Here is a 14,272-nt window from a genome sequence, read left to right on the forward strand (position 1 = left end):
AGAGAGAGAGAGAGAGAGAGAGAGAGAGAGAGAGAGAGAGAGAGAGAGAGAGATACATATATATTTCTGTAAAGTTATAGTTGTTTGTTTGAAGAATCAAAAATCTCTTCTTAATATCATTCTTGTGCAATCATGTCTCTTGATAACTTAGTCATAGCTTATTATGGTTTTAGAGTTGTTGTTCATTGATAAAAGTGGTTGTTTCAGTGACACAAGTGGCTGTTTCAAAGTATTACTTTCTCTAGATTGCTTTAATTGCTTACTAATCTTAGAAGTGCAGGCTGAGCCTATACTTCTAAGTACAAGCTGTTTTTATTTGTCTTAGTTACCAATAACTTTAACAGCAATTTGTGCTTCATTGCAATCAAAATATTTTCAAAATGATATTGATAAATGAAACCTAAATATGCTGAGTAATACGCTGTTGAAACAAATGTAGAAAATAAGATATGATTCATAACATGTACTTTAGAAATTTAATTAAACTAATCAGAGTGAACCACCACTGTAGAATTCACTGGTGGATATTGGCTGAGCTATTAGAACATCATAGAAAGTGTTTTGTGGTATTAGATCTGATATTTTACACTCTGAGTTCAAATCACATCAAGATCAACTTTGACTTCTATTCTTTTGGAGTTAATAAAAAAAAAGTAACAATCCAGTATGATGGAATGACTTGACTGTAAAAATAAGATACTCAATGCATTTTTGTATTTGTTCCAGCTTTTTGTATTCTGAGTTCAAGACTTTACTTGTTGCTAGACATTATTTTTCATCCAGTTTAACTCTTTAACATTCAGGTTACTGTGTCAAATGTAATGCTTGTTTATTCCCATCATTTTGAATTAATCATGCATTATCTTGTAGGTTTCAATAATGTTATTGTTAATTTTCAAAATGACATTATAAGGTATACATGAGAAGCTGAATCTGGCCAGTTTGAACATAAAACAAGGTAGAAAATTTAGACCAGATATAGCCTGTTTAAATGCTAAAGGGTCAACACCACCATCTGGCTCCTTGAGTGTGTTTAACAGTTCCTATTCTGTTGCAAACATTCTACTTTGAGATACTTCTCTCTCTCTCTCTGTCTCATCCTAGAAGCCCTATAAAGTGTCATGAGTACTGTCTTCCCACCTGATTAAAAGATTATAATTTGATCACATCCTTTCACATAGGTTTGAATATGAATACTGTTTATCTCATGTTGAGTAGTAAACCTAATCTATCACCTAGTTTAACACAACCACTTAGCCTTTGGATACGTTCAGTGTTATTGAGTCTGTTGCAAACATTTGGACCAGGTTTCCAGTCCAAGAACAGCTCCATATCTTCATATACTTACTTTTATTGCAATAATAATCAATATCAACCTTGATACTTAGAGGAACTGCACTTATCCAGGGTGACAGGAATTGGTGGAATTGTTAGAGGGTTAATCCTATCTGTTCAGGCTCTCTGAGTTCTGAACAACATTTGTGATGCTACTGATCCAAAACTTTTCTGTGGACATTTCTGGTGGTGTAAAGAGGTAGGAATTGCGTGCATGAGCAGCTGTTAATCTGTCACAAAAAAAGAAATAGATTTTTTGCTTAAGACTGCATCTTGTAGAGGAATTTTCTAAGTGTGGTTCCATTTCCCTTTCCTTCTACCAGTAATGGTGGCTTCTCTTTTTTCACTAAATTATAAAATAGAATTTAACAGTTTTGCAATTGTGCTTCATTACTATAACTTTACACCACTTTAAGTACAAGTAACAGTTAGTGGAACAGAATTTGTTTCAGGTATGATTAATCAAAAACATTTCATCGCAAAGTATCTATATTGGAATGTATTGGTTAATTATTGAGAATTCCTTATATAGATATTAGCATTCATACGCAAAAAGAAATAACTGATCTTCTCATATATGTTTTAATATCATATATCTTTGATAACAAGGTCACTCTTTTGAGAAGATCAAGCAACTGATTAAACTAACTCTAGAACTTCACAGGTAATTTATTTTAATGTCACAGGTATGCCTGTTTGGTAAGTTGCCTTCCAACAACATAACTTTTGGTCTAGTCTGGTGCATGGTACCGTGGGCAAGTGTCTTCTACTATAGCTCTAGGCCTACTAAAGATTTGTGAGTAGATTTCATAAACAAAAACTGACAGAAATTCATCATACATATCAAAGCAAACAGAAAAATTAAAGGTCCTTCCTGAGGCATAGGCTCATAAAGCTAGTTTCCCCGGATTCTTTGGTATTCATATTCCCCACCTGGATGAGACACCAGTTCATCACAGGATTACTTATTTTTGCCATCTGAGTGAACTGGAGCAATATAAAATGAGGTGCTTTGCTCAAGAACACAAAGCATCAATCGGTCCAGGAATCAAAATCCCAATTTCATGATCATGAATGCAACACCCTAATCATTAAGTCACATACCTCCACCATCATGTGTATGAGTGCGTGCACATGTGTGTGAGTGCAAGTGGGAGACAGAGAGAGAGATAGAGAGTGCGTGTGTGTGTGTGTTACTGTCTCTTTGTTTTGACATAATGCAATACTTGTAAGTAGAGCCCTTATTTCCAGTCTTCTGAGACATATCCAGTGATGGGGAAATATCACCTTACTTGGAAACAAGTGATGGCTGGTGACATGAAGGCCATCCAACAGTGAAAAAAGTCATCTCAACAAATTCCATCCAACTCATGCAAGCATAGATAAGTGGACATTAAAACAATGAGAATGATTGTATCTATGAAAAGGAAGAATGAAAAATTGACCATACAAGGTTTTGGGCTCAGAATGCAAATAAATAAACAAAAAAAGAATAGAAATGAAAATAATAAAAAAAGGGGAGAATATGAGTAACAGCTACCTTATAACACTGAGCAGTTAAACAGATTAAGTCTACCACTTTGTGCTGTCAGTACCTATTACTCAAAGTTTAACTTATGTGAATGAATACAATTAACTGAAAGTTAATTTATAACGGTGTTCATACTAATTGATAACCATCTGTATAAGTAGTTTTAATAATTGAGATGTTAAGATCTTTAATAAACTGAAAATTAATTCTGAATATACTAACCTTAGAGATTAAGATAGCTGAGTAGGTTTACAGTTGTATTTTTGACGCTGATTGAAGAATCCCAATTACAGTCAGGTTTTCTTAAAAGTAATTAGTGGAAAACTGTCAGTGAGGATTAATTAGCAATAATCATTTTAGTTTTGGTGCCTTTTCATTTTTCATCATTTCTTTAAATTAGCTGGTTTGCACTTAAATCTTCAATAAGGGTCTTAGATTTGTTCTTTGGTTCTTAGATTGAAATTTTATGTTGTAATATTGTGTGTGTGTGTGTGTGTAGTCTGTGTTATAATATTGTGTGTAAGTATATGTTTGTATATATGAGGGTATTTGCAATCAAACAGATCAATTCAGAAAAGACTGTAGGTATTCATTATATCACAGCTGGGGTTATTAAGCATGATTAAGATGTAGTGGCTGATTCTATGATCACATTGATTGCCATGGTGTGGAATGGTTCATCAAATCCATAAGGTTGGTGAGATATCTCATTCTGATTACACTATACAAAGGAAAAGATGTTTAGTGTAACAGTGGTGACTTCCATACTATTTCCTTATTTTTAATTATTGGTAAGTTATTAGCCAGGCTCCATTGAACTGTTTGCTGATAAACATACATTTCATCATTTTACCAGAGTTTCAATGTGAAATCATCTCAAGTAAAAGCACTACATATATAATCTATAGCATGAGACACTTGCAAGAGATGAGTATAGGACAGAGATTTCCCTCTATCAAGTTTCCATTGATCTATTGAAATCTTTTGACACAGTGAATAGAAAGGCACTATGGGAATTGGTAGAAAACTTTGGTTACACACCTATGTTTGTTGATACCTTTATCTTAATAATCACTTATATAAAGACCTACAACTCAAATAGTGCTCTGATGGAATTTATCTCTATGAACAATGGTATTCAGTAAAGGTTTATAACTGTACTAACTATATTCACTTTATACTTTACACTTATAATTGCCTGTGTATTTTATGATTGCAGGCAAAGTGACTTCTAGATTACTTTGTCTGCTGTTGTACAACTAAACCTTCTGATTTGAAATATTTCAAAGCTAAAAATATTACTAGCTCTTGTTCATAATTTGTAGAACCTTGATGATCGGGACCTTGTGACTCAGAACAAGCCGTTCAAAAAATAATGGGCCCTTCTTCAGTGCCTGTACTGATTTTGGACATACAATAAACTTGACAAAAACTAAGAGGTTTACATATATGTGGAACTAAATATACTTGTTCCAAGGACCAAAACCTAGAACAAGTTGTAAATTCTTTTGTATATCTTGGCACCTCTGTCACCTGGGATGGACCCCTAGAGGCCAAGATTAACTGCAGGACTTTAATTGTGTGTGGGGCACTTGAAAATGAATCTAGCCAGACAGGGACTCGAAAGTTTTGATCACCTTTTATATTTATGATAATTGTCATCACATCCCTTTTGTATTCATTTGTAACATGGTTGCTATATCAATGGGACATCAAAATAATCAAAACATTTTTGCTAGAAATGTTTAAAAACATATGCTAAATATCTGTTGGAAATGTTTCACACCTGACATAAAAGTACTGGAAAGGCCAAGCTATCTCCATCTAGAAGCTCACCTTTTCAAGTATCATAAGAAATAGATTGGTCATGATGACATCAAGTTTCTTGATGATTTCAAATTGCTGAAGTGATTGCTTTATAGTGAATAAGCTTTTGGAAAACATCCCCAGTTCAAGCCAAATCAGAGATTGTATATCTTAAAAAGCTACCTTAAGTTCTTGAACATTAGCACTGTAAATTAGGAACATCTTACATAGAATACAAATTAATGGCAAGTTGAGACCATGAAAAACAAACTGCAGCTTCATAAAAAACAGATTGGCCACCAAATGACATTGTTTATATGACATTTTGCTTATATTCAACATGTACATCAAGACAAGGGAGCGTACATGCTCATCCACACACATACAAACACACACATGCATACACACACACACACACACACATGTATATTCATAGAGACATATATGTACATGTGTGTGTATGTGTCATGATCATTTTAATGTCAGCCTGTGTGGGTCAGACAGAATTCTCAGAGGCAAATTTTCTATGACCAGATGCCCTTCCTGTCACCAACCTTCACTTCTTTCAAAACAAGGTAATATTTCCCACTAGCCTGACACATTCTCATGAACGAGTGGAAACAAATAACATAATTTGCATGATGTTGACATTCATTTGCAATTATCATGCAATTATCATAGGCGCAGGAGTGGCTGTGTGGTAAGTGGCTTGCTTACCAACCACATGGTTCCGGGTTCAGTCCCACTGCGTAGCACCTTGGGCAAGTGTCTTCTACTATAGCCTCGGGCTGACCAAAGCCTTGTGAGTGGATTTGGTAGACGGAAAGTGAAGAAAAGCCTGTCGTATATATGTATATATATATATGTGTGTGTGTGTGTGTGTGTTTGTGTGTCTGTGTTTGTGCCCCAACAATGCTTGACAACCGATGCTGGTGTGTTTATGTCCCTGTAACTTAGCGGTTCGGCCAAAGAGACCGATATAATAAGGACTAGGCTTACAAAGAATAAATCCTAGGGTCGATTTGCTCAACTAAAAGGCGGTGCTCCAGAATGACTGAAACAAGTAAAAGAGTGAGAGTTAAGAGATGTCAAGACTAAGAAACACAAATACACAGGCACTTGAGCACACACACACATGCACATGCAAGCATTTCTGCATGTATTCTTACACACATTTATATACAATTGGCTTGTTTCAGTTTCCATTTACCAAATGAATGCTGGAAGTGCTTAAGTTTGTGAATCCTACATATCTGTGACTGAAACCAATAGCATAGTAAATGCAAGATGAGATGGAATTTGTCAATAAAATGTCTGGTGTCGACTTGAATAAAACTGATCAGATGTGAACTATTATTTATCATTTGAATTTATATGACATCAAAATTATTGTAACCAGTATTACGATACAAGTATTAAACAGGTATTGCATGAATTACATTGTGTGTTCATTCTGGCAACATAATATGGCCAAAACATAGACGTTGTTACTGTTGTTGCCACAACCACTGCAGTTGTTGTTTAGCCTAGGTCATCTTTGATTGTAGAAAACTATGGTGAATGGTGATTATGCTATTGTCATTCATACATTTTTGAAGCAGTAGAAAGTGATACATCTGCTATGTAGTGTGATCATATAGAAACTCTCTCATTGGTTTGCAATGTATATGGCATGGTGTACAGATTCTTTCAAGTTTGATGAAAATTAACCAGAGATCTGGCCCGAATGTTTGCCACAGACAGGCTCTGCTAACATCAGAGTGCTGATGGTGGTGTTTAAACTAGGTGAGGGATTAAGTCTATCCCCCAACTAAATTCTGGCAGATTTGAACTTAGAATGTGAAGTACCAGAACAAAATTTGTCCAAGGTCCTGAGAAAATCACTCAAGCATTGAATATCCCATCACATACTCTAATGATTTGCCCATACTCTAGCTCTTGGTTAGTACTTTTATAGACGCCAGAATAACAAAAGGAGAAGCTGGACTCAGTAAGACTCAAACTTAGAATTCAAGATGCTCCAACAACTCTGCCAACCAGCTGCCTACTTGATGTTGTAAGCCAAGAAATTTTAATAAATTAAAATTAATTACTACCTTTCAATGATGGGAACAGTTGTTATCTAAATGATTAATTCTCATCAGAAAAAGGCTGGGTAGGTAACTCCAGAATGCATGTTGTACTGTTCTGTGTCAGATCCATTCACTTTCTATAAATCCAGTTGGTATTGAAAATCTTTGAGTTGTTGATAAAATGTCATTAAAAGCAACTGAAAAATCTATCTTCAATTTTAAAGTGTCAGTAGAGTATGCCTTTTGTCTCCTCTTTGTCTCTTTTTAAATATTAATCTCAGAATCACATTATTTCCAATATGTGTGTGTATGTGTACAAATAATAATCTGTGTGTATATATATATATATATATATATATATATATATGTTCATTTACTGACATATTTATATTTGTTATATAGATTTTCTTATCTACTCAGCAACCATATTCAGAAATATCATATGCTCACATATTCACACACAACCATGCAACATGTCGATATAAGTTTTTCTCTATTACAGATAAGATGTCATATTTTTTAATATTCTCCACCATCTTTACCCTTACACCATGTAAAAAAGCATCAGTTTTTGACATTGATGGCACTCACTGCTTAAAATATCACAGATTTTTCTCACCAACCCATACGAGCTTGGAAGAAAGAAACAAAATAATGATAAATGCATCATACATATATACATAAACGCATACATATATACATACACACATGTATGTACACACACACACACACACACACACACACACACACATATATATATATATATGAAAGATTTAATAAATATCCGTATACAAGTGAACATTGTATGCTCCATCTTCAATCTTGACAATATTTTCTTTTTATTTTAATTTTTATTATACTGTTAAGTGGATGTTCATATTTTTCCTTATGACATATTCCCTATTTTCTTTCCACCTTTGATTTTCACTATTCTTCGATGGCGAATCGATCAGTTAATTGAAACATTAACTTGAAATATTGCTGGTATTTTTGGTATTTGTTTCATGGATGTTTCACCGGTTGATATAAAGCTGCAATAATGCTGAGATTTCCTCCTTTAAGTAGATATAACTATCCTTGGTCATCAAAATAGTAAAAATTAATATAAGAAGACTGTTATGAATTATTCTAAAGCAATATGTATTATATTTGTGTATATCTTAAGAAAGGTTTACTCTTTACTTTCATCTTCTGTTATTAAGAGAGCCTCTTTGTGTGGACTTAACCTCCTGGAAGCAGCAGCGAAATCTTCCTCAAATTACCTGTTATTGTCTTACACCAGTTAAATGATATAAGTAATGAAGTTGTAAGTATATGAAAATGGGATAGTCACTTCTGGAACACTTGGTTGATCAGAGTAAACTTAGGCTCCAAGCAATAACAACTCCCCCTGCAGACTGTATTCTGAGATGAAAAAATTTATGAATTTTGTTTATCATGCATACTTGAGCAACTCCATCCTACTAGAACTAACAGCCAAATATTCTTGAAATCACATCCAACCATATGGAAAAGGGAAAAATCATACTATACGACATACTTCTACAATATTTCTAAAGAGATGAAGGTGGTGAGCTGGCAGAATTGTTAGCACACTGAGCAAAATGCTTAGTGGCATGCTGTCCATCTTCATGTTTTGATTTCAAATTCCACCAAGATTGACTTTAATTTTTATCCCTTTTGGGGGTCAATAAAACAAATACCATTTGAGTACTGGGGTTGATGTAATTGACTTACCCTCTCTCCTAAAATTGTTGGCCTTGTGCCTAAATTTGAAACCAATATTTTTAAAGAGATGAGAGGGTTATGGCTGGAGTGCCTTTGTTCATAGATCTTCTTGATCAGGTATGGTCTTGCATTAAATAACAACAGACGATAACAACAAAAGGAAGATAATGGCAGTAGTAGGTTGTTGCCTATTTTCGTTGCTGAATTGGCTAACACCTACCAGGAAAGGAATGTGACTACTACAGACACTGACTTGAAGAACACAAAACCAAGTGCAAATATATTGACACAATATTTTTGATGTAAGTGAACAGGGTTTAAAATATAGTGTCTGCAGGTTACTTTCTGGATTAAAGAGGAGGCTGGAGCTTCCTTGGCACCTAAGCTTGTCAGTCAAGATTGACCGTATATATCTGTATCTATTTGTACAGGTCTGGGAAAAGATTTTCTGTGCAAAACTAGCATTCCTGTCATCCATCTACATACTATAAGTATTTTCTAAAGGAAGGGCTTTTCTTAAAAGTTCGTATGCAGACCTTGTCATCAGAGTGTGAATGGCCAGTAAAGGTACTGCAATATATTTCCCCTGATGCTCGTATACCTCTTCCAATCCATCACCCTGGATTGGAACTTGATTTATTGATCCTGGAAGGATGACAGGAAAGGTGACCTCTGTTGGATTTGAACTTGCAATGCAGCTAGTCAGAACAAAAGAAGAAAGGACACATTTTATCTTATGAATCAACCAATGCACAATCTTGGCAGTCATCACATTCAAGACAGTTGATGAATGAGAGAATGAAAGTTTGGTAAAGAAAATAAACTGGAATTGTACTGCAGGTACTTATATAAATAACCTGGATTTCAAACAACAAAAATAGCCAGTTAAGATTCATTGACCGACATATGACAACAACAATCCCGGAGATATTGTTTTATTCTTTTGTTTGTTTCAGTTATTTGATTGCAGCTATGCTGGAGCACTGGCTTAGAGGCTTTTACTCAAGGAAATCAACCCCAGGACTTATTCTTTGAGAGCCAAGTACTTATTCTGTTGGTTTCTTTTGCCAAACTGCTATGTTATGTGGTCATAACCACACCAGCATCGGTTTTCAAATGATGGTAGAGGATCAAGCACAGACACCCAGACACATAAATACATACATGTATCTACACATACGAAGGGCTCCTTTCAGTTGCCATCTACCAAATCCACTCACAAGGCTTTGGTCAACCTGAGGCTATAGTAGAAGACACTTGCCCATGGTGCCATGCAATGGGACTGAACCCAGAACCATGTGGTTGAGAAGCAAGCTTCTTACCATACAACCACGACTGCACCTATGCCAGTTCTTCTGTATCTCTTGTAACACTATTACAATTGTTTCTGCTCTATGTAACTGTAAACTGGGTTCCAACTCATCTCTGACCCACCCACTCTATGTGACTCTTCTTTTCTGCGTATACATTCTGTGTATCATCTCTTGGGTGTAAGACATAATCTGACATCTGTTTCAACACCACCACCTGAACCTTGGTTATCTTTAATCAAGTCTACTTTGTTACAAGCATTTGAGCCATATTCCCAGTTTGAGAATGACTTCCTCTCTTACTCCTACCAATCTTGAAGATCCCAGGGTGATCAAGGGTGCAGCTTCCCTATCACCAGTACTACTACCCTTCCCACTGACTAATCTGTAAAAATATTACACTAAACATTTTTTGCCTTGTCTTTCAAATTCTCTCCTTGCCTGAGGCACAAGAATACCTTAACAGGATCATTTAGTTTGTTAGAAATAACAATCAAATGTTCTCTTAAAATACTGACTGATATCGTTAAAATTGGGAGGGAATATATGGATAATATGATCGTATATATTTTATACTTTATATTCTGTAGACTTCAGGAGGTGTGGTTTTGCCTTTCTTTACCTCGGCTGTCACACCACTACCATCAGCATCATCAATAACATTTTAACTTCTCCTTTTCCATGCTTCATAATTTGTTGAGGACTGATTTTCTATGGCTGGTTGCTTTTCTCTTCACCAACTTTCACCTGTTTCCAATTTTGTATTTCATCCTTTCATCCTTGATAAAATATAGCAACAGTCAAGTACTGGGGTCATTTTAATTGATTCACCTCCTAGCCACAAATTTCAAGCCTTGTGGGCATTCATATTTGTACTTTATCATTATTATTATTATTATTATTATAATAATTATTTAAAAATATTAAATCATATAATAATCTGAGTTTTCACCTCTGATGATCTCAGTCAACCTGTCAGCAAAACTAAGAATAATTTCAGGTTCATGGATGAATGAATTATGTTGGAAAAGTTATCAAAATATCAAAAAGTGTAACAAATTGTTAAAAATAAGTCAAGTGTGAACAATTATTTTTTTTTTAAATGTAGACTTTAAAAATAAAAACAAAAATAAATTCTAACAAACTTCTGTGTGACTGCAGTATGAAGATGGAGTTGCTATAGTATTTATATATAATGTAGTTGTTACCAATAGAACACTTAATTTTACTTCCTTCAATTCATATCTTGATGTAAGGAATAAGTAGCAGCCATGTGGAAATATTTCCAGATAGAGACTGCCATCTGTTGGCCAGGGACAGTGTTCTCAGAATTGTTAGTGTTGGAGAAAAACCCTTGCAGTACTTGTTCTCGCTCTTTACACTTAAGTTCAGATCACTCTTGCACAGCTGTATTTTTCACTGCCCCGACTATTAAACCCAAGGTTGATAAAATAATGCATCATTTTTCCTTTCAAACTTGTTTGCCTTGTGCCTAAATTAGAAACAATCTATTAACAATCTAGTAACAGAAATTATACATCTTTCCAGTATTGGTGTCCTGGCCATGACGGAATCCTAAAAAACATTGGCTTCAAATTTTGGCACAAGGTCAGCAGTTTCCGGGGAGTGATTCAATTGTATCAACCTCAATATTCAACTGGTACTTATTTTATTTGCCCCAAAAAGATGAAATGCAAAGTCAATCCCAGCAGCATTTGAACTCAGAACTTAATGACAGATAAAATACCACTAAGCATTTTTCCCAGCATGCTAACAAGTCTGCTAACTTGCTGCCTTAATCCTTAAAAATATTGGTTTCAAATTTTGGCATAAATTTTGGGAAGAAGGAGAATAGTCAATTACATCAACCCCAGTATTCAACTAGTACTTATTTTATCAACTCTGGAATGAAAGGCAAAGTTGACCTCATCAGAATTTGAACTCAGAATATGGCAGGAGTGGCTGTGTGGTAAGTAGCTTGCTTATCAACCACATGGTTCCGGGTTCAGTCCCACTGCGTGGTACCTTGGGCAAGTGTCTTCTACTATAGCCTCGGGCCGACCAAAGCCTTGTGAGTGGATTTGGTAGACGGAAACTGAAAGAAACCCGTCGTATATATGTATATATGTATATGTATATGTGTGTGTGTTTGTGTGTGTGTGTTTGTCCCCCTAGCATTGCTTGACAACCGATGCTGGTGTGTTTATGTCTCCGTCACTTAGCGGTTCGGCAAAAGAGACCGATAGAATAAGTACTAGGCTTACAAAGAATAAGTCCCGGGTCGATTTGCTCGACTAAAAGGCGGTGCTCCAGCATGGCCACAGTCAAATGACTGAAACAAATAAAAGAGTAAAAGAGTAATATACTAGTAACCTATGGACAAAATACTGCTTAACTTTTTTTCCCAGCACACCAAAGATTCTGCCAATTCACTACCTTAATCTCTTAGAAATATTTTTAAAAAAAAACAAAAAAAACAAAAGCTGAAGATATAGCTATAAAAGCCTTATAACAAACAGCTTTCCAAAAATGTCATACAATGATTTTATACTGAGTTTATACATATGTTGCGCTGGAAAGAGATTTTTATTGTCATTTTTATTGCCATGTTTGGAGGTTCACAGGTGTGTTGTTATTAGTTACTGCTTTGATTGTGTGTTATATCATAATGAACAGATGCAAATATAACTATCTTTTTATTATAATGTTTATCAAACAGAACAATTGAATATAAACTTTTAATAACTGCCGTTAGAGAATGTAGGAGATTAGAACTGAACATAGTAATGACAAATTAGGCTTGAGATTCCAAGAAGCATTGGCTTGCAAATATGAAGACAAATTCTTTTCATTTCTATCTGGATTTAGTAAGGAAAAATTAGCATTGCTTGACAAGAGGTGAGTATGTGTATTCTTCATAACTCTCTCAAACCTCTGGCATTATTCTTGATGCAGAAATGCTTTAATACTGAGAAAAGCATGCAGACTTCAAGGACATTTGATAATGTTCCATCTTATGGCATGATATCTCTGCAACTTGATTGGTTAATAATCAGGACACATTGCATGATCAGAACATGATCAGAGTGTGTTCCACACTAGCAAATGAAATATGTTAAGTTTGATTCCCGATCTTGCTCTAGTTATATGAACAGATTTAATTTGTTATCTGGTTTAAAAACATCACCATCTGGCACCAGAGACACCTTTAGTGGAGTCCACTCTGCTATAAGGTATCCAAACCAGAATTTGCGGATACATATCTTCTTTCATTGCACCTGTCTTGGAAGCCCTGTAAAGGATTATGGGTACTGCCTTCCCTCTTGAGAACAAAGAAATGATTGACTAAAAAGTGACAAAATTACAGGATTAATTTTTATTCAATGAAATATTCTCCCATAATCATAACTCTCAGTGAGAAGTAGGCTGTTTCTATTTATCTCTAGGTTCGATACAACTGTTTAACCCACACCTATAAGATCATGAAGTCAACACCAAAGTGTCTGGTATAGCATATTCATACAGTCAAAACAATTTTTACTTTACTCATGCCAGCATGGAAGGTGGATGTTAAACGTTGATGATGATGATGATATCGTAAAAATACAAAATCTATTTGTCATTAAAAGTATCAATGTGTACAGCAATGCTAAAAGATGTTAATTTTTTATACACACTACATTATTTTATGGAAAAAATTAATACATATTTACATCATTGCAATATATTGCATATTAACATAAACCTTAAACATTTTAAAAGAATGTAAACATATCATTGTGTAGCACCTTAGGCAAGTATTTTTTGCTGTGGATACCTTGTGAGTAGACTTTGGTAAGCAAAAATTGCATGGAAGTATTTTTTGTGGATGTCTTTGTTTGTATGTATGTGAGTTTGTGTATGTGTGTATGTATATGTGTGTGTGTGTATGTTCATTTGTGTGTGTGTGTGTGTTTGTTTGCTCGTGTTCATGTCTCTGTTTATGTTTCCTAATGTCTTGGGTTGTATCCTTTCACGTAAAATTACACAGCATAGCAATTCAATAAATACAGATCAATGAAACAAATATAAAAGTGATACAAGTACTGGGAGTTAATATGATTGTCTAAAATCCTTGAAAGTAGTGCTCCAGGAAGCCTGCAACCAGATAGTTGAAATATCCGAAAACCTAACAAAATATTCTGTAACTATCAATAATTCAATGGAAAACTCTGGTGTGATGTAAAGTGTTAATTAACTTTATACAAAAGCAATGACTCCTTAAACTTCTTCAAAGAATTCATTATTATGGCTATCATCTTTTCATTATTCTGTGTCTTTTGCAGAGCTGTATTGTTCACATATACTTTATTATTTATACAAACACACACACACACACACACACACACACACACATATATATATATAATACATATGTATATATGTTTGTATATGTATATATTATAAAGGATATATATATATTTATATATATATATATATATATATATATA

The 14,272-nt window shown here is 34.6% G+C and overlaps 1 protein-coding gene across 1 annotated transcript in view; it reads left to right on the forward strand.

Moving 5' to 3' along the window:
• Nucleotides 1–14,272, forward strand: part of LOC106869101 (endoplasmic reticulum aminopeptidase 1) — a 1,169,084-nt gene that overhangs the window by 892,893 nt on the left and 261,919 nt on the right. The window lies entirely within an intron of this gene.

This window comes from Octopus bimaculoides, chromosome 9 (genome assembly GCF_001194135.2).
Source record: "Octopus bimaculoides isolate UCB-OBI-ISO-001 chromosome 9, ASM119413v2, whole genome shotgun sequence".
Taxonomy (NCBI): Eukaryota; Metazoa; Mollusca; class Cephalopoda; order Octopoda; family Octopodidae; genus Octopus; species Octopus bimaculoides.